The following is a 24,901-nucleotide window of genomic DNA, read 5'->3' as shown; positions in this document are numbered from 1 at the left end:
GCAAGCAGCATCTCTGTATCCTTCCCGTGTCTCCTGACCCTGCTTCCACTGGGCATACACCTGCCTTTGTTGCCCTACGTTCAAAAGATTCCTGTTAGCCAAGCAAGCCTTCTGCCTCATTTGCTCAACTTCAGACATTTAGGAATTGTCTGCTCCAGTGCCCTTAGAAGGTGGTGCTTAGAAAGTCACCAATGCTGATGGACCCCAGCACCTTCAAAAGAATTTTCCCGGGGGACTTTATCACTTGTTCCCTGCGCAGTCTGAAGTCTGGTCTCCTCATACCCAGGGCTGAAGTTTTGCTGGCACTTTCCTCCTGTCTGCAGAGATTTTAAACTTGATCACTTCATGGTCACTGTGGCCAAGACAGCTGCCAATCACCACTTCATTCATAACATCCACTCTGTTGGCAAGTAGCAAATTAAGGAGGACATCTCTCCTAGTTGTCTCTCTTAATGCCTGTATCATGAAGTTATCATCCAGGTGTTTTAGGAGTCTTCTGGCCCTGTTTGTGCCATTTGTATGGTGTTCCCAGTTAATGTCTGGAAAACTGAGCTCTCCCAGAAGGAGAAGGGCAGTTGTTTAGAAGCATCCCTTAGTGGCTCAAAGAATAGTCCATCAACTTCATCATCCTGGCTGGGAGGTCTATAGCAGACTCCCACAATGACATCCGCGTTATTTGTTTGTCCCTTGTTTCCTGTCCAGAGGCTCTCAACTGTGCTGTTGCCAGCTGTGAGTTCCATACATTCCAGCCCTTCCACTACATATGATGCCATGCCCCTGCCTCTTCTGCCCTGCGTACGTCTCCTGAAGAGCCTGTAACTTCCCCACGGGGCACTCCAGTCACAGGACTCATCCCACCAGGTTTCCTTTAAGTCAGTGATATCAAATCTCTGGGACTGAGTCAAAGCTTTGAGCTCCTCTTGTTTGTTCCTCATGCTGCGTGCATCGGTGTAGAAATATTTCAGGAGTTGTGCTCTGTAGCCAGCACCGCATGGAGCAGATGGAGGTAGCCCATGAGTGTTTGTTTCCTCAAGTTTTGACACGCCATCCCACTGATCATCACTGGCGAGCCTGGTATTTTCCTTTTCCCCCTTTCAAGCCAGTTTAAAGCTCTGTCAATGAGCCTCACTAGCTCCTGTGCTAGAGCTCTTTTTCCCCTCTGAGAAAGGTGCAACCCATCAGGTGTCAGTAGAACAGGTGTTTAATAGATCATCCCATGGTCATAAACCCCAAAGTTTTTCTGATGACACCAACCTCAGAGCCATGTGTAGATCTCTTGGATCTGCCTATTCCTATCAATATTATCCCTTGCTACTGAAAGGATTGAGAAAAACACTACGTGTGCTCCTGATCTTACAACAAATCATCCCAGGCCCCTGAAATCCATTTTTATTCCCCTTGGACTTCTCTGTGTTATCTCATGATTACCAACTTGAATAACTGATGCTGGACAATAATCAGAGGGCCTTACTGGACTGGAGAGTTTTCTAGTAATATCGCTTACCTGAATCCCTGGGGGACAGCAGACTTCCCTGTGGATGGGATCCAGTCAGCATTTTAGGTCTTCCACTCCCCTTTGAAGAGAGTTACCTATGACAGGAGGTTGCAATGCAGGGTATAGATTGTGTTGCCCTTAGGCAGTTCCTCCATCCCAGCTGGACCTTGGTCCTCATCATCAGTAGATTGTCCTTCTGGTTCCAGGACTTCATACCTGTAGCAAAAAAGTACCACTCCTACTTGTCACTGCCTAATTTCTAGGAGGAGCATCCTTCCTCCTAGTATGGGCACTGACCAGTTTCCAGCCTTCCTGTTGAACATGCTCTCAACTAGCTACATGACAGGGTTCTGGGTCCAGCTGGTTCTTAACTACAATGGAAATTCAAGACTCCTGAGACTGTGGTGTCTCTGAGAATAACTTGTCAATCTCTTTCTCTTTTTCTCAAGTTCCTTCACCTGGTGAAACAGCTATTCCCAGGGCACAGCTCCCTCGCAAGGGCAGGGCTCTCTTTCTCTCTTGATCCCCCTTAACAGTATCGGATCTCTCCTGGTCCTGCCTAGCTGCAAGCAGGAAGTGCAAAGCTCTTTTTCATATTTTAGTGATACAGAACCAAGTCAGGAACTTTGTAGAAATGCTGGTATTAGTCCAGGAGTCCTCATACCAGGAGGTATGAAACATGCCTGTCCCTCCTGACTGTCAGTCCATGAAAGAATTAAATCTTCAGAAAAAGAAAAGAAATCACAACAAAGCTCTGTTCAAGATGTGTCAGCTTCCAAAGATTTAATTTTCTGAGACAAGAGAGCAATATGTTGACATGCTTTAAACCTTATCAATTTAGCTACCATTTTCACTAATTAGTAAAATAAATTTTATGTGCTCCAAGTTGTGCATTAGTCAATCAACATCGAATAAGGCTGCCAGAGAAACTCTTTCAGCTCTTAGACACATTAGTTATACCTTTTCAAACTGCAATAATTTGAATTTCAATTTCTTTTTGAAATTGAAAGTTTCTTCAAAACTGAAATTTCTGAGAGCCTTGTTTGTCTGATATTCACAAGAATAGTAGAAATCTTGGGTCAGATCCATAGGGCTGCTATTTCATCCCTCTTCAGACGTCGACAATAAAGGACTGAATAAAGGAAGAAATACTGATCACAGGGAAATGGTTGGGAAGCTACACTGGGGAATAAGCCAACTTTCTAAGTATATTAGAGTTTAAATAGGAGTACAGGATGAACGAGTTTTTTGCTTCACTGGCCAAGAAAGTAATTACGTCTGGCTTGACCTAAAGGATACTTATGTATTTTTCCAATGAAATTAACATTTAAAAAAATTATTTCTCCCAGGCAAAGCAATTACTTTGATAATGAGAGTATTGACATATTTGTGGTTTACTTGGACTTTTACAAGTCAACAGGAAGTGCAAATTGGTGTTTCTGTCCTGCTGGAGAAGGTTGGGGATGCTCTGGCCCTGGCTCTGGCCCTGGCCCTGGCCCTGCCACTTTTCCCCGCAGGAGGCACACCCACTTCTCCCCATTCTTTCGTTCAATCAAGAGAGCTGGTTTTCATTTGCATGTCCAGGTGAACTCGGTGTTTTTTATCAGTTCAAGATGATTGCTTTTTAAGGGTAGGAAAGGTCTTAACACTAAGCATGTGCTAATGATGTGAGAGTTGAGCTGGGCAAAGGAGCTTCACCCAGGAGGGTCAACTTTATGTTTAAGAACATACAGAAGAAATAAATGGAGACAGAACACCAGAAAAAGATATTCAGTTGATATTATGTCAAGCACTGTCCCTTGGGTTACAACACATTTTGCATAGTACAGGGAATATTTAGGCATTAGCGTAAGGATGGGATACAGTATATAGATGTTTGACATTTCACATCTCTATGATGCTAGGAAACCCTTTACTGAAATAGTTTAATAAACCAGAACTAACATCTCACTTTCCCATGAAAATGGAAGAACATCTTCCTGCTAATGTTGTCTGGAAGAGAAATGTTCCCCCTGAACAAATCACAGGACATAGCACAACTGGAAACTTTAGCCACAACATTGTCAAATTATAAAAGTTAAATAGCTTTTCAAGGGGGTTTTTGCCACGTGTCAAAGATGCTTGAGGCAGTTCCTCAAAATAATTTGCCTGTACACTTTGTAACACATGCTGGAATTTCCCTTCTTCTCCTCCATTCTCATTTCACCCCTGAATTCAAACCCTGGTGAGCACCATCTGTACAAGATATCATATTGTGATATTGTACTGTAATATTGTAGTATGGAAATTCTATTGTGTAGTTAAAAATATGTATGCTCAAAAGATACTTAAATCAATGTGGTAGATTTGCAAATAGTCTTGTGATTTATGTTGTTTTCATTGTTACAGCATAGGTTTTTTTAGACAAATATTTTTCATAATGGTACAACAGAATAAAGTCATGCTGCTCACAGCATCACTTATTTGCTTATTACTTCAAGGAATGTTTTAAAAATCCTATGTTCTTTTACTCAAACGTTAGTTTCTTCTATCCTCTTGGGAACCAATGCCATAAAAACCAACACTGCAAACAACATGCATGCCAGAAAATGAGAGCATCTCTGTGATTATAAGCTGACCTAACAGCTCCTCTGACTTACAGCTTTTCATTTTAATGTTACCTGTCTTTATAACAATTTGTATTTTATTATTCACTTCTAAATTTTTCAGAAACCAGAACAAGTAATACAGTGTTTTCCAAGATGTATTGTACATCTGCGAACACTACCTACTAAATCCAAAGTAATTGTATTCTGCTGTCTTTGTCTGAGGTGTTACCCTATTAATTCCAATAGTCACAAGCTTTAGGGGTTTCCTTTGTCCAGGCACCTTTCCACTTGATTCTTACTTAATAAACTGTCCAGGGTCATGTGCTATTACCAGTCCCTGTCTAAAAAAAAGCATCCTTTTCCCTCTAGCTTTTGCTTGGTATAGCAGTATAATCACAAGTAGAATTAAAGTAGTTTCAAGGTTTAACTGCTTTGACAGACCTGTCTGCCTCTACAAATGACTACCAGGTTTTGAAAGACATAGTTCATGCATGTTTTCCCTTAAATGTCACTGCCATCTGCACTTTCACTGTCCAGGTACAAGAAATTTTATTGTATTTCCTCTTATTCCTTATAAATGTCACTGCCTCTTTTGATGAAGTTTTCCTTGCTCACTGCTGGTGTGGCAGCAGAGCTGGGCATGCCACCCTTCTCCCAGTTTCAGTCATGCCTTGCTGTGGGTAAGGCCACTGAGCCCCACACAGCGTAGCCAGGAGGGATGAGCTTCTGGAATGCATGTACTGCTATCAACCAGCAAAAGCTGCCATCCCGGCCCAGCCTTCAAGCCATGCTGTGTATTTAAGAGATAAGGGCTAAGTTGTTGGGGTCCCTTCTACCCTGCCATGTAGCCCTGGGAGAGGGGCCCTGAGGGGAGGCACAGGGTTTCCCTGCCCCTGGTCAGCCTCGTTCCCCACTGGTTGTTTTGTGTTCCCCTGAGTGGGCAAGGACCCTCGGGTCCCGTGATTGCCTCAGTTCCTCAGCAGAGCCCCGGGCATGAGGCTGGAGAAATAAACATCTCTCTGAAACATCCATCAAGACTTGGTCCATACATATTTCTTTTCCACGGGCCTCGTTGTCTGATACACGTTGCAGTATCCCCACTGTAACAAATGGTGGATAATGCGAGCAGAATGATCCCCGATCCCTAAGGACAGCGACTGATTTGTGAGTAAACTCTGGATTTCTCTTCTTGTTTTTGTTTTACTGTTCCATCTCTAAACTGTGGAGGAACCGTGGAAGCACTCTTGGCTCTCAGAGCCGCATATGGACATTTATCTTAAACTTGAGAAGATTCTTGACCAACGATTTTTAAATTTTTGCTTAATTCAAGCTCAAAAGGAACTGAAACATTTCCTTTCATGGTTGTTTAAGAACTTTTTCTACATTTCTTGGGATTTGATTCTTACCAAAGACTTTTGGAAGACTGCTTGGACACAGTTAATTTCTGAGTCAAAATATATGCTGATGGAAGAATATTTTCATGAATATTATTTAATTACCGAGACTGTTGAGCAGCTGTGTCTTGGTGAAGGGAAGCGTGCCTCAAAGTCTGTGTGGCCTCGGCCGCGTGCACCGAGCGCTCTCCGAGCAGCAGCGAGGCAGTTCACGCGCGCGGGCAGAGCGACGCGAGCTGCAGTGTCGGCAGCGGAGCGAGGCGCGGCGGGAGCGGCGGGACCCGGTGGTGCCCGCCCGGCCCAGCACAGCGCGTGGTGGAGCGAGCCCCGTGAGGGGAGTGGCGTGCGGGCAGTGGCCGGTGGTGATGGAGCAGAGCCACGCCTAGCCAAGACGCATGCTGGAGCAGGGCGCGGGGGGGTCGCCGCTTGGGGCCCCGGCCAAGACGTGGGTGCGGCGCCAGGCAGCGGCAGCGCAGCTGAGAGCAGAGGGGGCGTCGGCACACGGGGAGCTGAGCGGCACGGCCCCGGCCTGCGCGGCCCCGAATGCGACCCCGGGAAGAGTGCACAGGCACAAGCAACCCCGACGGCCCCAGCAGCACTGACAACCCTGGCAGTTCCAGCACGGGAGCGAGTGAAAGTGAAAGAGAAAGCAAAAATGCAGTGAGACAGAAAACAGCAAGCACTCGGAAAAAGGAAAAAATCATCATAGCTAAGGTTTTAGGAATAGTAAAATGGTATAATGTTAAACAAAATTATGGTTTTATAACAAGATGTGATAACCAGGAAGACATATTTGTTCATAGAACTGCTATTAAAAAGAATAACCTTGAAAAATACATCCCAAGTTTAGGAGATGGAGAAGTAGTAGAGTTCAAAATTGTGCAAGGTAGAAAAGCGTTACAAGCAGCAGAGGTCACTGGGCCTGATGGTGTTTCTGTGAAAGGCAGTATATGTGCTAAAAATCGTAGTCATGTTAGACAATATTCACATTATAAACAGTCCCTGCAGTCTCCCTTTCCTAATCCCACCTTTCCTTTTTACCGTATACCCAATATGAACCCTTTCCTAAGTTTACCCCATCCCCAATTTATCCTTAATCTGTTTTACACCCCATGGTTTCCCTCACAAAACCATGCCTTTGCCAACTGTTTCCCCAAAAATCCCTTTCCAATGCCAAGTGGGGGATGAAGAGGGGGAAGGAAGAAATTAGCTATTGTTGTTTAGAGTTCCAACAGGTACAAATGGAAGAAACCCTCTCCTGCCTCAGTTTCCCCACAAAGCATGCCCAGAGAGTTCTGTCTCCCTTCTGTCAGCCTTAAGATGTTCCAGAGAATCTGTTTGGACATTCAAAGACTCAGGAGGGTGGCTTGTTTTGTTTTGAAACTGTTCTTGGTTTGTTTATCCAGTTGTTTTCAATGTTAAGTTTTACATCTCTTTTTGTTAAAAATAAACGGGTGAAATGTTGGGGTCCCTCCCCCCCTGCCATGGAGCCCTGGGAGAGGGGCCCTGGGGGGAAGACACGGGGTTTCGCTGCCCCTGGTCAGCCTCGTTCCCCACTGGTTGGTTTGTGTTCCCCTGTGTGGCCAAGGACCCTCGGGTCCCGTGATTGAGCAGTTCCTCAGCAGAGCCCCGGCCATGCGGCTGGGGAAATAAACATCTCTGAAACATCTATCAAGAATCGATCCATATATATTTCTTCTCGACAGGCCTCGTTGTCTGATACACGTGTTGCAGTATCCCCTCTGTAACACTAAGTAGTTCAATGTATTCCCCTAGTTTTATTCTCTCTGCTTGGAGGATTTGCAGTAAAGCTACCACTTATTGCCGATATTAATTGACTGTTTTGATACTGATGTTCACTTAAGATCTGCTGCTGCATAAACATAAACTGTCACAAGGCAGCAAGGAGAAGTATCAGTCTCCATCAACCTGGGCTGAAACCAGTAAACTAAATGAAGAAAATTGTGTGTTGTTGGGGAAGATGAAACAGGAAAGCCTTATAAATATGATTGCCTGACAAAAGATTTTGGGAATATGAAAACTATAAGCGACATCGAAATGAAGGCCACCTTTGAAATACCAAGTCTTAGTTACTGAACAAGTGGAAAACAATGGTATGGCCGACTGAAGGTAATCCCCTCTTGATTGAACAGTACCCTCTGCTTGCAGAGCAGACCCTACTAGCTCAGCAGAAGGGGTCCAAAGAGTAGTTTTTAGGAGTTAAGATGTAACACTCTATGGTAATATAACAATTCTTATAGGCTATATGTAAATGCTATAGGATTTGTATCTTGTACTAGATTGGCTAGTGAAAATTAGAATGTTCAGTACAGAAGATGATTTATTGTATTGTAACGAGGACTTCTGACCAGTCTACTTACTCCCTTACCCACTTACTCTCTTACTTACCTCCTCTTCGCTCACTCTTACTCCACTCTTACCTACTTGCTCTTACTTTTACACTCTTACTCTCTTGGGCCTGCTCCGAGCTGCGGCTGGCAGCTCTAAGCAGTGCCCCTGTACCCACGCCCTTTGCAATAAACCGCATGTTCCAAGATCTGACTTCAGAGATCTCTCGTCTCCATCCGTCCCGACCGTCCAACCCACCCAAGCTCCTACATGTGTCCTGACAACTCAGTCTGCGTGCTGCCCAGGTCTTCAAATAGCATTTAAATGTGCTGGATATGTAAAAATAAAGAGTTTCACTTGTGTGTTCAACTAGGCAAGCTGATTTGTGCCAGTTAATTTAGGCACTTGTTTAAAATATTTCATGCAAATTTAAATAGAAATTGAGGAGGTGAAAAGGGGGAAAGCCAGTCAAAGCCATGGGGCCAGCAGCCCTATCATGCTATTCCACTGCTCTGAGGCCAGTGGTCATGTCCAAGATCTGTTTTTCTTGCAGTTATCATAAGTTGAATGTCCTGAGAAGGCAATGAAAGAAGACAAGCACCAGCCTTGACCTTCTCCATTTAAAAGGTTTAACTGGTACATACAGATCAGAGGTGAAGTTACAGTGTACTTTCCAGGCTAACTACCTGGCATAGAGTGCTTCATGGATTCACCACTATCATTTTTCAGCTCCTGAGAAAAAAAAAATATTTGTAGTTATGTTGCTGGAATGAGGTTTCCAAAAGTATTCAGTCATGAATCCACTCAGTCACGACTCCACATCCCACTGGCTTTTAACTAATTGTAGTGAGAAAAGAAAGCTAAGAGTTCATTGAGGTTCTTTAAATTCCCAAACAAAACAAACCCTATAGACCAAAACCTAAACATTTATTGCTAAACAGATTGTACTGGGAAACTTACCACCACTTTTAAGAAGATTTCTTCCATCTCCCAGCAGAATTTGAAGGGACACTGGATTTAAGCTACCTTTGGCATGGTTGCATTTTTAGCACCATCCTTAACATGAATAGTCACATTTACAAAGAAAGGCTGTTTTCACTATAGCTACTGGACCTCAAAATGTCTCCTCTTAGTCAGAATAGGGGCCACTGAGAAAATCAAGTGGATGAAACATTCAGATAAAGCTCTTTTAATACACTTTACAGTGTACGAATCACACTATTTTGTATGTTAGTCATAATATTTCCCTCCACTCCAAATAACCATAAGCTTAAGAGGAAAATAAACCCCAGCGTTCCCACATACGCCTGTTGCTGTATGCAAATGAAACCAGAATATGTACTAGATTAAATTATCTGAGTTTTGAAACGTTCCACTCTAAATCTCAGTCAGATGCTTTGCTGTGTGTCTACTATTCCTTACTAGTCCATTCTTCTACTGTTCTTGCATTTAGATTATCATTTGAAAGGATTTAGAAGCCATCCCTAATAACACATCTGTATTCCTGAATATATTTTATCCTGGGACCTTCAATGTTAATAGCCACGTGCACATCAAAGGTTTGCATTTGGCAGGAGCAACTGTGCAACCAAATGAGTTGCTTAGAAATTTACAATAATAGTAACAGTATTAAATCTGCTGTTATATTTTGGTTTGTAAAAAATTTTAAAGTAGAAACTACTATACAAAAGAGCATTTTCATAAACTTAACTGGAACTGCAAACCCAACTTACACGAAAGTTTTGAAAGTAGCTGGTGTGGTCCCACATTCACATAGCTGCTGTCTATTGAAGCCTTTCCTCAGCAAAAAGAAAAACTCTGTTGTCTTTAAAGAGCATTTTGTACTATTACTATATTATAGTTTGAAATTAATATGACTCTTAAATCCCCTGGTACAATAGAGTAATTGCGCTTTCATGACCTTCCCTGGCAATGCCAATTATCCAAGCTCACAAGCCCTACATGGGAACACCATAAATTCAGACATCTGCTGTGCTTGTGAAAATGAGTATTTTCCTCATTATATGCTGCACAGAGAAAACATATGTGTTCTGTACTAGCATCAACAGAAATCTCTGCATCCCGCTGCACATAGAGACCCTCAGGAATGTTTAATTCAACCAGCTGTTCTTCTTCAGCTGCATTAAATTTGAGCTTAGCTGTGTCTCCTTCAAGGTACTGCACATCTCTCTTACTCCTCCTGTCTCCTACACAATTTCTTTTTGATTCTCCACTTGCACATTTTAACTCATGTGGCCTTTGGCTGTAGCATAAGAAAACCTTCATGGCTACCCTGAAATTTTATCTTATCAGCCTTCTTCTGAAGCAAGAGGATGTTCCTTTCTCTCAAGACAGTTTAGATCAAATAGTGCTTGTTTGCACTTGTTCAGAGTTCTCTGCTTCTATTATTGTTAACTACACTAAGCACCACCGGGCAGGAGGCTCTCTAATTTAAGATGCTTTCTGTTGTGATCAGTAGACAAAAGAGCCTAACATTTTTGAAAAAAACACCCAGGCATCTTTTTGTATCTTCTTCTGACCCTGCTGTAGAGAATTAGACAAAACCTTGAAAGAGGAGAAGTAACTGCTCTTGGTGACACAGAAAGAATGTTGCTCTTCACTGGCACGTGTGTGGGGATAAAAATGAAAATTTTTCAGCCCAATTTTTAATAACACATACAGCTGAGGGGAAGAACTTGCAGTACTGTGATACAAGACACACTGAAGCGCACATACCTGTAACAAAAAATGCATCTCCATAACACTCTACAGAAAGGATGGTGGTACTAGGTCAAAGGTCAGACTTGATGGTCTTGCAGGTCTTTTCCAACCGTAATAATTCTATGAGTCCATAACCTTTGCCATTCACCTGTCTTCTCTGGCATGCTCAGGACAGATGATGGGTTTTGCAGACTCTCCAAAGTTGTGCAGTCTGGGACATGAGTGAAGGCATTGAGCCCAAGGTCAGGGATGGGATGAAGAGAGGTGCTTGCCAGCCCTCCTCCTCTCTTGATCTTGAATCTTCACTTGTACAAACTGTGTATGTCTCTCACCCAGTCTACATGCTCCCTGACCTTTCTGGGGAGGATCTGGTGCATGTCAGGGCAGGGAGGGAGTCAGAGAGCTACTGAGATACACGGCCAGATCTGTGACTCTGAAGTGTTTCTGCACCCATCCGTACAGTTACAGGAACATCCGTGTAGGCACAGAGCCTTAAATAACCTGGTCCCCAGGTCACTGAAAGGTTAGTGCATGAACACAAGCCAGCTAGAGCAATCTTAATGAGATTCACTATGCAGTGAGGCACTGACATGCTGAGAAGCAGCCTCCATGTCAGGGTGAACTGCTCTCTGAAGGGACTCAAAATTCCCAAGAAATCTGTGCTTTAATTGGTGCTATTGTGAAAGGGACAACAAATTTGCAAAATAAAATCAAAGTAAGGAAAATATGCAATGCTTTTAGTACTGTGTAATTTAAAATAAAAATGTACAGAAGAACATAATCAAATGTAAACGTTCCTTGTCAGGTTTGCAAAATCCATAAAGTGACAGCAGGTGTTTAACCCACTGCATGGACGATATGAAGAGGGAGTATTACAACGTATTACATCTGTGCCATGTGGCTGCATTGAGAGTAATGCTTGGTTCTACCTTTTTGACTCCCAAGCTGCTGTTACTACTGCAGCTTCTGCACCTCACAGCTGTAGATGTTTGAATTTAACACAGACAAGGGCTGTCAGGGTCATGCGATGTTTGACAGACGGCACAATTCACGTCAGGATTTTCTTTTTCTGTACAGTAGTTGCTAACAGGAACATAACAACCTCCTACTGGTTTTGTGCATGTTTAGTCTCTGAACAGCATGAAGACATTGATGAGTGATGAATACAAGTTCCTTTTGTATTTATTTTCTTTTTTGTTGTTGTTGTTGCTCTGAAACTCCACTGGGGTACCTGGACTTTAAATCAGCATTCTCTCTGGCTTGTGCCCTGTGCTTGATGGACCTGCACATGGGTACAGTGTAAATGGGAGAAGCTTGACAGGAGCTAGACGTAAGCGTTTCCTGTGCTCTGAGTTGATTAGCAATGTTAAAAACACATGACATGATTTTAACTTGATTTTCCCCACCACCACCCCCAAAATTGTCAGTCACTGAAAAATGAGGGGATGGGCGTGTTTCACCTACCTAGGGAGCCTGAGTAGTAGAAAATCTGTGCAGTTCTGGTGCCTATGCAGGAATCATGAGGCTGCTCCAGGACACAGTGGCAAAGCACCTCTTTACAAAAGACAAAAGATTTCTCTCGTTAGGAATGGGGCGTCCAGTAACAATCAAATGATTGTGTATAGCCTCTTTTGGAAAGAAAAAAATGCACACACAAACTTGGACAAAGTAAGTCCAGCCAGTTGCAATAGGTTGGGTTTGGATTAAGGTCATTTAATTTAGGGTTCAGTGTGGGCTTGTGGGAGTTTTTTCCTACTCAAAGCAACTTAGTTCTGATATTCAAATTGAAGAAATTCATTATTTGCCCCATGCTCTGGATTGATCAAAATAAAGGAAAGCAAAATTGGTAATTTTTGTCCTTTATATTTCCACTAGAGAACATAATATAAGCTACAGCTGTTTTGTTTTCAATTTTAATAAACTTGTAAGGGTATTTGCCAATAACAATTATAAGCTCGCTGAAAAATAGCAGTGTCTGAATATTAGCTGTAGAGCCTAAAAGTCTCTTTAGGAATACTCACAATCTTTTAATTTGTGTATCAAAATTTTGCCAAAGTTTTATAAAATAAGGTGATAATACGGAGTTTGAGACCTCTTAAATTCTTTCATGACTGCAACAAGTGTTAATAACAGATTAATACCTCTGAAGGCTGCTCTGAAGTTCCTTAAAATCTCTAGAAATATCGTGTCTATAGGCCTTGGCAGTGATGTTAGCTGCTCACAGTGGTGCAGGACAAGGATACAGAGTCAGAAGGGCTGGACCAAGGGAGACCCTCACACAAAACCTCTCATCTGTAAGGCTGAGAGTAATGTTCAGGCCAGAACTAAGCAGGAAAATGTGGTACTCTTTTATGACACAGGTATTTTTCAGCTTCCTCTACAAAAAAATAGGAGCAAAAAGATTTTGCTTTACTAGTGAAACTTCATTGATTTCCAGCTGTTAGTTAAAAAATGAAAGGAAAAATATGCAAGTGGAGGTGCATCTCCTTTGTGTTACAGTGGTGGCTGGAAACTTGGGGTTTAAGCATTGAAACCTAAAGGGAGATAATCAAAAGTTCCTATTCTGGAAAAGAAAGATACATGAAATCTCTGCATCTAATAATTTTTCCTCATCAGTCTTATCTGTGACTAAGATGACATTTTGAGTATGACAGAAATACATTCTGCTCTTGTTATAAGACTCTGTGCTGTAATTGATATAAATCCATGCTATCATGCTTTCTTGTGCCATTAGAACTCATGACACCCTTGTTACAACAACATCATTTACAGTATTCCAAACTAAACTGCAAATATTGCTGTAAAGGGATGTTCACTCTTGTTTTCAATTTTTCCCAGACTGCATAAATTACGTGATTCTGGTTTTTAGATATTCAACTTTAAAAAACAGTAAGTAAAAAACTTACAATGGTTGAATATTACTTAACTTTTCAAGTTAGATTCTTCCACACAGTTCCAAGGGCCTACAATATGATTTATAGACCTGTTGAGAGCGAATGGCATGAGCACCCTTATCCATGTCAGAATTTATGAAGCTCAGCCATTTGGATCTGGATTGCACCATATTTACGTGTGTCCCACATACAAGTAACCTAATCTGCAGCACAGCCTCCACTTCCAGGATCACAAGGATGTGTCAGGAGCCCACCTCCATTCCTTTTGAATTACCATTTGAAAATCAAGCTCTTGCAGTATCTCCCACTTATATGCTTCTCATTCAGCTACAAACCCTAAAGGCTTATTAGCCCTCTTTTATGCCTTCTTTATACTTAGCTCAAATAAGATCAAAATGCAAAAAAAAACCCCCAAATCTGTACAAGATCCAGGAGACAGAAAATATATTTTTTTTCTATTTTGGAAACCTTTCCCTAAAAATTTTGTTGGACTGACAAATCTTTTTTTTTTTTTTTTTTTTTTTAATGCAACCTTTTAAAATTTTCAGGATTTATTACAAATAGGAAAGAAAACAGGTACCCCCAAACCCATTGTGCCTGAGGAGAGAAACAATAGTTTTAAAAGGCAGGGGAGAAATATGCTTTCATTACTCCTGCCTTTTCTTCTTGGAGAGAAAATGGGGAATTATTTCTGCTACTTCTCCATTTCCTCCTCCCTTTCTGTAAGTGGACACTGAAAAAAATTAGAGGAGCAGGGAGCAGAATTTCACCTGAAAACAAAATCTAGTTCTTTAAGATGCACATTTTGTGGGACGTCTCCTCATGCCAGAGTTCAGCACTGGCAGGCTGCAGCACAGATGTGTGAAGGAGGAAGCACAGTCACCCTGCATCATTTCCCAGCCCTCTGTGAGCCCAAATAAATAAAAATAAGAGAGAAAAGAGAAATAAATTGATGGTCACTTCATCAGACACTGCTGCATTGATTTTCTTTTACAACTAAATGCAAATTAATTTTGCATTTTGAATGCTGTCACATTCCTCTTTGATTGTCCCCTCCCTTTTAGTGAGAGAGTAGCATCTATGGACTGATTTTGAGCTTTTTTTCTTTTTTGCAATGATTGTGTGAGCAGTCTTTTCAAACCCAGATGTGACAGATGAGGCATGGCCACCCTTCACAGAAGCCTCTGCTGTCTAAGACAGCTCACCTCAACCAGGGTCTTGGAGGCACCTGAAGCTTCACTCCAAAGGGAAGGAGTCCACCGTTGTTTTTCTCTCTTGGAGAAGCCAGCTTCTCACAGAGCAGCCCTGTTTGTCTCCTGTTTCATCTTTCTCACCTGGCTATGACTTCCAATTAAGGGATTAACGTAGTTGTGCAGGACTTCACCCAGGTCCAAGCGAGCTCCATGAGTTCCTACCATGCAATAGGTCTGGAGAAAGGTAAAAAAGTCTCTTTTAATCAAAACATGGAGAGGGCCGTGTGCAAATGAAATGCAGTGCTGGTCAGGGCAGATTAAGGGCAGCACCCATGCCAGGTGGTCCCAACAATTTGCAGGCTTGCTGTGACCTCTATGCATCATCCACCTCAGCCAGTCCTGCGTGGCTATGCTGTGCAAGGCAATACAATAGGGAAGCGAATAACACCTTATACCTGACCTCATCACTCAGATTGAGACGCTCTTAGAAAATTTAGGATCTCCCAGATGCTTTCCATAATCTGAGTCCATTTTTGATGGCTGATCAAGTCAAAAATGCAACTGAGCTGTGAACATCCTTCAATTTTGGAGGGAATTAATGGAGGCCAAAACTGCAATGTCCTGTCTTCACTGCACTTCTTCAGAGTTCAGCTGCAGAAGAGAGGTTTTGGGGCAAAAAGGTGTCTCCAGCTGGCAGCAGCCTGGCAGGCACTGTGGCTGGCCAGCAGAACCCACACTTGCCTTCATTGCCAAAGTCCCCCGTGAAAACTCAAGGTAGGCAGTGAGCACTACAGAAGAATTGGCATCACTTAACTAGTTTAAAATATGCTGCAAATATTCCATGAAATATCCAAAGGGAGATTTATGCTCACCATCCATTCCAAAATATGTATACCAATTCATTTGTTCTAGTCATACACTAGAAACTAGCACTTCTTTATCCAAGGAAATTGGTCTGCATTCACTCAAAATATGTGCACTGCTTACAATCACATAGTATCTCATAAACAACTCATTCCAGTATGAGCCCTGTATGTTGGAAATTATGTATTAAACCTAATTCACAGTATTCTGTGGTACAGAAGACAGAGAAATTTGGGGAGTTTTCTGGCTAATTTTTCAGGTTAGTGGGGCTGAATGCAAAGACACATACCATACATATGTATATACAATCATCTGAGGTCTTAAAATGTTTAGGAAAGACCCAAAGGCTTGATGGTTCACTTCCAAATCTGCATCATTTTCTTTTTTATTTAAAGGTCATGTTCTAGATCATTCCCAATCATAATCAGTCAACATAAGCCCCAGATAAGGTCTGTCTGACAGCTGGATATTAGAAGAAAGCTCTTCTTCATGCATGTTTTAAAAACTTTGCCATTAATCTTAGCATGAAATCTCAGTTAAATGATTGTGGAATATTACATCAAAGTTATCTAGTGATCAGCAATGTGACTTATTTTCTGACAAGTACAACTTTGTCATTTTTATCTGATGGTCATCACATCTTCACACAAAAATAGCTCTCCTTTTTCTTTTCTCCCCTCTTTTGCCCCCAGCTTGACTACAGTGCAGATTTGTATTCTTGGCACTCTCATCACTGTTTGATGACTTTTAGAAAGTCCAATTGTCATTTTGTCCCCAGAAGCAAAGCAAACACTGCCTTAAACTGGTAACAACACAATTTAGCTGCCCCATAAACAGTCATTTTAACTCCATGATATGTGGCTGCTCCTTCAACATTCAAGCAATGGAAATGACATCATTATCAGGCAACTCCAGATGATGAAAAATGGCCTACATTAGGGAACACAGTGAAGACAAAAAATCTTCAGCTATCAGTCATCGCCATTGTAATGTACTTACCTCTATCTCCAGATTTAGACCTGTGATGAGACTGAACTTGCAAGGGAAAAAACCACACTGTGCAGAGGATGTTTGTATAATTAAGCTGAAACATCCCTGCACTTCTGAGGATGGTCGTACAGAGGCCAACAAAAGCCCAAAGGCTAAGAGATTTCAGCCACACCATAAACTTAAGGATCTCCATGGAATATGATCTTATAGACACTCTATGCCTGTTAAAACCAGAAATTTAGGGTGATTCTTTCTTAGGATTAAATTTACTGGTTTGTATCCAAATTCAGCAGGTTTTTTGCCTACTGTAGACACCATTAGTTTTCAGAGGTGCTGTCCTGCAGAAACATATTCTCTGCAGCAGCTGTCACTCCAGAAGTAACACCACAGCTTTGCCTGGTGTGAGCCTGCTCAAAGCCAGGGCTGTAAAGCAGAGGACTCCCAAAGGCAGGGGCAGTGGAGGTGCCTGCACAAGTCATACTGAGAGGGCACAACAGGGCCCAGCCTCTCAAAGAGTTACCATGCAGTGGGGAGAAGAGTTAAGCAAGGAGCAGGATTTCAAACTGAACAAGAGCTGGCTCATCAGGAGATGTTGCAACTGTTTTGGGGAGAAAGGAATGATTTCTGAGTAGCAAGAGCTAAGAGATGACAGAAGGCAACACTGAGATTCACAAACCTGTCTAAAACTGCTGTGGTACTGTCTATGAGTGAGAGCTTGTAGCTTCCCAGCTGTGACTAGCTGGGACAGAGGAAGGGGAACAGTGAGGAGCAAAGGGAAGGTTGTTCTCAGAGCACCTCCCTGCCCAATGCAGGGAGCCCTGGGAAGACAGCATTTTCCTAGGCATTTTAATTTTAGTATCCCCATGTTGGTAAGGATGAAATGAGACTTTGAGGAGCTCTGAGTAACTCAAGCTTCCTTGTGCATTACAGAAATATTTTAGTTATTGAGTGACTTAGGGCACAGCAGAGCAAAGGATCCTGGTATCTGCTAGAGCACTAATGGGCTGTCAAGTTTCCTTCACCCTGTCCCTCACTGAGAGGCTTCATTTTATATCCATCTGTCCAGTTTCAGCTCTCCTTGCTCTATTAATTGCATGGGAATGAGATTAAGTCTCCAAAGTGTACCTTTCTATGGTATATAGCCTCCTACACAGACCAGGGAAGTTTGAACACTTGTCATGTAAGTGTAACCTCCTGTAATGGGAGGTTGTGTTAACTCTTTTCTCCTTTTCGCTACCTTTTACATCACAACAAACAAAGTGAAGCTTGCAGCTCTGCAGTGCCTAGAAGTTGTACCTTAAGTAAAAATTAGGAAGTATCCCTCAGCTGCTCTGTGAAGGCACATAGTGAAAACTGGGTAATGGAATCCCAGTCTCCTGGAAGGCCAAAATTAAAGGAACTCTGAGCACCATTTTTCAAGCTGGAAGGGTTCTTGAGTCAAGAGATCACCTTCGTTCAAAATGAAAAGGGAGGAGACACTTTTGCCTCTTTACAAAGGTTAGGTGAAATATTTTGTCAATATTCTGTGCTGTATAAATATGAAGACACTGCTGCCTTTCTTAGCAGCTTGTTTAGGTGCCATAATATAAGATTTCAGCCTTAGAAATGTGCTAGTAACATCTTCTTTAAAAAATGAAATTATGAAAGTTTCAAACCAAGTTCACTTCAATCGTTTTCTTACAGAAGAAAAAGTAGAAATTTCAAAACGTTTCTTCCTTGAGTTTTTAATGTCTTGAATGGGACTGCTCTATACTTATGAAGTCCAAGCAAAACATCATTTCTTTGCCATCTCCAGCTTCCAGAATCTTAGCACATTTTCCTATGTTTTATGTTCTTAGAGTCTCTCTACCCAAGGCAGGAAATTACAGGAGAATTGCAATTGTCATTTGGGTTTTGCTTTGTTTAGTCTTTTCAAGAACATTTCAAGAATAGTTTTTATCCCCATGTTTATTACAAAAAGCTTGAGAATGTGACTCATAGAGGCTCAGAAGCTGGCAACTGAATAAAAGGAAATAAAAATTTACAGCTCTGTAATTCCAAAGCCGGTGCTATATGTGGTGAAATGGGACGAGAAGAGGTTGACACACAGTTGTTTCATGCAGAGGCTCTATCTGGGGTATTGCTTCACAGCCCAGGGCATGGACAAGTATGTCCTGAGACCTTTGCCTAGGGCCAGACCCAGGGTTTGGTCTCCCAAAGCTGAAAGGGACCACAGCTGAGCAAAGCACTTCCAAAAAAACCCTTTTGTATTTCTTTCTCCATATTACATTTTTCAGTGCCATAAACAAGCAGAAAATTCTGTTCTGTGCTCAGAGAAGCAAAGATTTGTTCCTGCAGTCTTTACATGGTGAGCTTTAAAATTGACTTTCCCTACTTTTCATTACCACTGCCCTCAGCCATGCTGTAGCCTCACCACTGCAGAGTGGAAACACCTCAGGAAGGGAGCCTCAGGGGCTGGCCAGGGGTAACTCAGGGCTCCTAGGTATTGCTGGGTGTTCCTTGTTTCTATCCTTTGGCTGCAAAGGAGACCTTGAGGAAAGGTCCACTTAAAGCTCTGAACTCCTAGTTGTGACACTGCTTGGGAGAAAGATTAAAGGGATGGCTCACTGCAAGCCCAGGAAAGCTTTTTCAGGAACTTGGATCAGTATCAGCCCTAAAACAGTAAGTACCACCTCTTTAGGTAGGGAGGTGAGAAATTCTCTCATGGTTATGGTTTTCAGCAAAGATGAGTAAGTGAAAGAAACCTGGGCTCTAACATACACCAGAGTCCAGGAGCAAGGAGATACAGAACAGTGAGTGTAAACAAGAACTGTCTGTTTAGCAAAAATAATAAGACAATAGCAGATGGTCGGAAAAGGATTCACTGGGGCTGGTAGAGAGGGAGGGAAACCTCTTGGGCTGCATGGTTGCTTCAATAGTTTTGTGATTTATTCCATGCTTTGACATTATCTTTGGAAATTTATCTCAAGGAAAACTTTTAATGGGTAAACATCTTAAAAAATATTACTTCCTGAGGGGAAGAACTCTTTCTGGCAGTGCCTTTGGTATGCCTGATCTTGTCCTTCTAGAGAAAGGTGACTCAGTCCCTAACTCGCCAGAGATGGGTTTGGGCAGTGGGGACACCCAGAATAACAACCCCCAGGCTGCAGTTCTCTGCTTATTTCTCAGTCTGATGTTGAAGAGAATTTGAATTGTCGTCAAGGAACATCTTGCTGATTCACCAGCTCAACTTCACATCACATCATGATGGGGAAGCCACTGGTTACTTTGATATCATCTCTTAACCCACACAGCAGGGATTGATGCTCCAGACTACTCACTGCCCTGCACCTCTCTGTCAGACCCCCAGGCAGCTCACATGCCCCACACTTCTGTGACTGAGGATGAATGTGTGTGTTAGAGCTGTCTGGTTATTGACAAGAGAAAAGGCTCCCCTGTCACCCCCCATCACATCCGGTGTAGTTCACCTGAAGTTTTTCAACACTGTCCCCCTTTAATTTTTCCCCTCTGCTGCTGAAGCTCCTGGCTAGCTATCAAACGAAAGGACCCACAGGTTCTAAATGCTTTGCAGATGACCCAAATGCTCCACTTTTAAGGGCACTGCAAAATAGCAGAATTGATCCACACATATCCAGAAATTTGGGCCCAAACACTGCCAAAGCTGATATTCCCCAGTCCTCTAAGAACTGATATCAGTAAGGTGTTGGCAGTCAAACTCTCTTGCATCTCATTCATCAGAAGAGAGAAGGAGAAGGGTTTGACTTGTTTCTTGGAGCTATGATCTATGTGGTATTAACAAGAATGAACGATGGAATACATTTAGGTATGCAGAGAGTTAAACAGAGTTTAAGTAGATTAAATAATTTAAATAGAGTTAAACGCTGGGCTTTAATAGGTTTCAGCAAGAAGATTATTGAAGAGAGGATATTAATATGTACTGGTATATAAGCACTCATGGAGCTGGTGGAAATTCCTGTGAACAGAAATATGAAAACCATTGACCAGACCACTGACCACAATGCGATTATAACAGAATCCACTAAGTAAAGAAGACCAACAACACTGTGTTAAAAAGACCACAGTTTCCTTCTCTGATTTGTTCTCAGACCTCCAATTCCTAATAGCAATGATAATTCCTGTCCACAAGAATAACAGCAGCTAATAGATTTTGTGGTTGGTTTCTTCTGAAAGACTACTAGAATGACCGTATCTTGAATTTTTGACATTGTATCAATATCCAGAGGGAGCAAGAATCCCTTAACTGTTCAAGCTATATCATACGCAAGTAAGGGAAGTTAAAACAAAGTGTAGATTACTTCATCTACAGGCAGACAGCAAAGATTCAAAGCATAAAACTCTTTGCACAACATCTAAATGAGTCACAGAAATCCAAAATAACCAAGAAATCATATGAAAGCTTTTTCAAGTTACTAAAAAAAGTACCAAATTCATCTGTAGGGAACAATCTCAGGGAAATTATTCCAGGAAAAATTTGTTCACTAACATACAGCATTGTATGTCACATGGGCTAATTATAGGAATGAAAGCAACATAGGAATTAGATGGTCTTTTCAAGCCTGTAAGGAGTGTGAACAAAGAATATAATTACACTTCGAGCCCGTTGATTAACCAATTACTAGTTAAAGCAGATTTAGACTTTAAATTAATTTGGTTCTGAATTCTGGGGATTTTTGGGCTAAGATAAACAGTGTTTGAAGATTAATTATCCTTGTCTAAGATGAAGGAACTAATTTCAATTTTGTTAGCGTGTCGAAAGGCTCTGGCTGCTGCATGGGAGAGAGTAGACTGCAAATCTCAGCAGTATTGAACTGACTGATTAAAGTGTATTCTGAGACTCCTAATCACTCTAATCCTCACAGAGAGTGGCAATATTACACACGACCTTGTGACAGCCCAAATTAATATTTAAATGAAAAACAGATCAACATTTACCTAGAGAAGAATGTGCACTGTCTCCAAAGGACCAAGGGAAGTCCAGACAGGAACTTGCAAACTCAATATTGAGGAAGCACTGGAGCACAGCTTTTCATGCACCTTTGCCCAAAGAGAAGGTAAAGGTGCTGTTGTGGCCCCTGCCATTCATTCTGTCACACTGCAGCATCCTGACTGAACTGTGTGGAAGTGCTAATATGACATTTTACTTCTCTGTAAGCAGTCCAGCTATAGCCCCAGGCAAACATTTGGTAAAGGAGAGACGTCACAGTTCAATAGCTGTCCTGGCATCTGGATGGATTTTCTCAGCAACTTGCCTAGTGCGGTGCTCAGCTGCCTAACGTCCCTGCCACGCAGGAGCACAGACACTGTGGCACTGTTAAGTGTCCTGGGCCAGCATAGCCTGCTGCTACACCAGAGCTTCCTGTCTCACATGAGGCTCTCCATTAAATGTCCCTAGTCTGCCTCCATCACGGGTCAGCCTTTGGCTCTGTGCTGGGAGTGTGCTGGAAGAGAAGCATACCAACTTGCTACTCGCTTGCTACTTCCACAGCAAGAAGTAGCCTAAACCCTAATATAAATGCTAGTTTTAAGATTAGCCTGGTAAATACAGTCAACAAATGATACCTTTTGGGAAGACAAAAGCACAAAAAGCACTGCTTTATCACTGCCTGTTGAGCACCCACTTCTCACTAAAAAAAACATTGGTTTCACCAAACTTCGATGCAGTCTGGTAAGACCTTTCCATACAGCCTCATTCCTTAGGCACCATATTTCCACTGAAGTCAGTAGAAGGCATTTTAGTTTGCAGAAACAAACAGAAAGTACAAACTACATTTTTGGAATACAAAAGCCCACAAGGTCTGGATCTCTTCGTGGTTGGTACTGGAACAGCACACAGGGAGACAGCCCCTACTGCAGAGAACATGGCAAAATAGATAAAAGGCTGCAGAAAATGAATAAATGAATGAAAGACTGGAGATTGCCTGCAGAACAAGGCAAGTTCAATGAGGTTTCCAGAGTCATGAGAGGCAAACTAGATCTAGGAAAAGCAGGGACCAGGCATCAAAAAAAAAAAAAAAAAAAATAAGGCATCAGCCACTACCACTGAAAAATATCCCCTTGTATCTCCTTGCTCTCAGGTCTGGTGAGCCTGATGTGTTTGTTTGCTTCCTCAGGCCAGCAAGTTTTTATGGGGCACCCAGAGCTACATCAAAGAGTGAGCTGCAAGCCCTAGCCAGGATCACTAAAGGTGAAATATCTGCTCTCAGAAAGACCCTCTCATCCCATTTTCTGAATTAATTGGGTCATGGGAATAATGGCAACTACTTCTGCTCATAAAACATTCACTGTGGAGGGTTCAGACCTTTACCCTAAGTGAACAGTATGATGATTTATGTATGTTCAGTTTCTTCCACTCAAAACCCTTTCCTTGAAGCATCTGCTGCTTGAAACATCCGGTGCTTCAACTAAATCCCAGCAAGCATGGGATCCTGTCCTGTGAACTCACATTGGGTGCTGGTAAACTCAGAGCCATGTGTTTATTATCATTTGGTTGCTTTATTGGTTTTTATAATATTACTACTTCAGCCTGACTAGGAGTCCAGTCTTCATTTTGCCAGGTGCTGGGAAAAGACCTGGCTACAAGGTTCCTAGTTTATGGCACTGGTGGCCCTAATTCCCACGTAGGGGGAAATGTACTGGTTCATCCCCCATTTCCAGACCCCAGAGGTAGCTGTCTTTTGGTCATGCAGATGTGGCATACATACAAGATACAGTATAGGCTTCAGGTGAAATATAAATTAAGCAGCAGCATGGCAGACAAAAGATTTGTGTTTGGAGACCATCTTCAAAAATAGATTTCTGGCCAACTGCTCCTGCACACATCCCTCCAGTGTAATGTCTGACAGTTTCTTAGCACAGAAACTCTACAGGTAGCACATATCTCTTACGTGCAGACATCACTTACAAACATTCTTTTTAAAGAAAACTTGTTCCTGTAAACGCAAACACTTGGATCCTTACAACTAAGCAAGTATCCTTACGCAAGTAATTTTCAAAAATAGAGGAGACAGCTTTTCTTCTCTCCATCCTCTCCTCTTTCAGTCACACTCTCACATTCCCTCTAGTGCTCTCCTGCTTCCACACTGCTCAACCATAAGGAAAATTCATCTCCTGTGTTTCAAGAAACTGGCCTGCAAGCTGCAGAACCCACAAGCCCTGGTTTCCCACAGGCAGACATCCAGCAGCAAAGCCTTAGCTGTTCTTTTTCCCCTGATTTTGGCTCTCTTCCAAAATATCCTCCACTGTTTTCAGTCCATGCCAGTGCCCCATCTCCAGCTGGACTGGTAGAAACCCACTCTGTGGCTGGGTCTGGGGGAGGGATGTATGGCCAGTAGTGGTACACCAACTTCTCACTGCAAGGACAAGGAAAAGGGAAAACAAGGGCAGGAGCATCATCAGCTGGATCAGAGGAATGGTGGGGAGGGAGATGGCATGGGGGGTGGGTGTGCTGGGCCACACTCCCTTCCTTTCCTGGTGAGCCACGGGCTGGCAGGTTCACTACAACTGGAGCTGTGGGAAAGCTAGGTCCAGTTGTAGCTCCAGCAGATCCCCACTGAGACGGGTAAACAGGGCTTGCAGCTTGGGCAGCTTTGCACAGACAAGGTGAAATTCCCTGCGCTGATTGCCTGCACTCCCATTCCAGAGTGCACCACACAAATGCACTGTCAGATTTTCCACATATGTGTATATATATCCAGTTGTGTATTGATTTTAAAAATGTACTTGCCACTTACTTTTAGAAACAGCTGCATTGTTCTGAATTAAATTTAAAGAGAACATCCATTTTAGGCTGATGCACTTGACAAAAGGAGAGGCAACTAGGAACAGACACTTACAATGGAAAATATTGTGCAGTCCTTTTAAAGGAGGTGCCACCATCTCTGTCTGAGGTTATGAATTACTCGTTTCAGCCTTTGCATCTCATGTGAGCTTCACAGGACTAGCAGCACCATGTCTGATGGGGAATGGGCAGGCAGTGGATGTCTCAAAGGGGTGTCAGGGCACCTGGTCACCAAGTGGTTCTTTTGGGTCAGGAGGTCTGGGCACCCCTGTTTTGGTGGCACCATGCAGGGGCTGGCTGCTGCAGCCACCCACCCCTTGCAGCCAGAAACATCTCCAGCACACAGCAGCACTGAGACACACAGTTTTCCCTCAGCTGAAGACATCCAGGGTATTTACTTGATTATTGACATGCTGCAGAGAGGCATCATACCCTCAGAGTCTCCAGTCTGTGCCAGGGACTCAGAAACATGCGTTTCTCCTTGCTATTATACACCAGGATTGACACATCTTCTGCTCCACCTGCAGCTGCCTGTGCTGCAGCACACTGCAACTTGGGGGCATTCAACTCCTCTGAGCACCCACCAGAAATGTGAAATGACAGTGTTGCTTGTTA

Source organism: Corvus kubaryi, unplaced genomic scaffold, assembly GCF_017639235.1.
Source record: "Corvus kubaryi isolate FWS band 111438036 unplaced genomic scaffold, C.kubaryi_AGA036_p1.0 37308, whole genome shotgun sequence".
Taxonomy (NCBI): Eukaryota; Metazoa; Chordata; class Aves; order Passeriformes; family Corvidae; genus Corvus; species Corvus kubaryi.
Note: the sequence above shows the minus strand (reverse complement) of the source record.